The sequence below is a fragment of the Triticum aestivum genome, unplaced genomic scaffold (genome assembly GCF_018294505.1).
Source record: "Triticum aestivum cultivar Chinese Spring unplaced genomic scaffold, IWGSC CS RefSeq v2.1 scaffold55538, whole genome shotgun sequence".
Lineage (NCBI taxonomy): Eukaryota > Viridiplantae > Streptophyta > Magnoliopsida > Poales > Poaceae > Triticum > Triticum aestivum.
Genome location: NW_025274021.1, coordinates 1 through 1,332, shown reverse-complemented (window position 1 = coordinate 1,332; position 1,332 = coordinate 1). Strand labels below are relative to the sequence as shown.

The 1,332-nt window shown below is 48.0% G+C and overlaps 2 non-coding genes and 1 pseudogene across 2 annotated transcripts; all 3 read right to left on the bottom strand.

Annotated features, from left to right (window-relative positions):
* Positions 1-194: 194 nt before the first annotated feature.
* Positions 195-313, bottom strand: LOC123178276 (5S ribosomal RNA). The gene has a single exon (XR_006489447.1). It is a non-coding gene; the product is annotated as a 5S ribosomal RNA (ribosomal RNA).
* A 371-nt stretch (positions 314-684) lies between these two features.
* On the bottom strand, positions 685-803 carry LOC123178275 (5S ribosomal RNA). The gene has a single exon (XR_006489446.1). It is a non-coding gene; the product is annotated as a 5S ribosomal RNA (ribosomal RNA).
* Positions 804-1,174: 371 nt separating this feature from the next.
* On the bottom strand, positions 1,175-1,280 carry LOC123178277 (uncharacterized; annotated as a pseudogene).
* Positions 1,281-1,332: the final 52 nt, after the last annotated feature.

The window sequence follows — 1,332 nt, the reverse complement described above, 5'->3', positions numbered from 1 at the left end:
TCTATACCGCAGCAACACGTATTTTTTTACCCCTTTCAGAACGCGCTCCTCGCGCCACAAAGCCGCCTCTAGACGCGTGACCAATGAGCAGCGAGCTAAAACATATCGCAAATGTCAAAAATAATATAACGGGCTTAATATATATCGCGCACATGCGATATGTTTGTCACGAGGCGCAAAAAATAATTAAAAAGGGAATGCAACATGAGGATTTTCCAGGAGGTCACCCATCCTAGTACTACTCTCGCCCAAGCACGCTTAACTTCGGAGTTCTGATGGGATCCGGTGCTTTAGTGCTGGTATGATCGCATCCGACATGTTACCCCCGCCTTCGTCCCTTATGCTTGCCACTCCCAGGTCCACTGCAAAGATGATTGTCATTCTTACTACCATTACAACCGTTGCCTAATAATGGATAATGCCCTATATATACTACTTACTCCCCCCCCTCAAACACGGAGACGAGTTTACCACGGTTTCCACCCCTCCCTCTATACCGCAGCAACACGTATTTTTTTACCCCTTTCAGAACGCGCTCCTCGCGCCACTCAGCCGCCTCTAGACGCGTGACCAATGAGCAGCGAGCTAAAACATATCGCAAATGTCAAAAATAATATAACAGGCTTAATATATATCGCGCACATGCGATATGTTTGTCACGAGGCGCAAAAAATAATTAAAAAGGGAATGCAACACGAGGACTTCCCAGGAGGTCACCCAACCTAGTACTACTCTCGCCCAAGCACGCTTAACTTCGGAGTTCTGATGGGATCCGGTGATTTAGTGCTGGTATGATCGCATCCAACATGTTACCCCCGCCTTCGTCCCTTACGCTTGCCACTCCCAGGTCCACTGCAAAGATGATTGCCATTCTTACTACCATTACAACCGTTGCCTAATAATGGATAATGCCCTATATATACTACTTACTCCCCCCCCTCAAACACGGAGACGAGTTTACCACGGTTTCCACCCCTCCCTCTATACCGCAGCAACACGTATTTTTTTACCCCTTTCAGAACGCGCTCCTCGCGCCACAAAGCCGCCTCTAGACGCGTGACCAATGAGCAGCGAGCTAAAACATATCGCAAATGTCAAAAATAATATAACGGGGTTAATATATATCGCGCACATGCGATATGTTTGTCACGAGGCGCAAAAAATAATTAAAAAGGGAATGCAACACGAGGACACCCATCCTAGTACGACTCTCACCCCAGCACGCTTAACTTCGGAGTTCTGATGGGATCCGGTGCTTTAGTGCTGGTATGATCGCATCCGACATGTTACCCCCGCCTTCGTCCCTTATGCTTGCCACTCCCAGGTCCACTG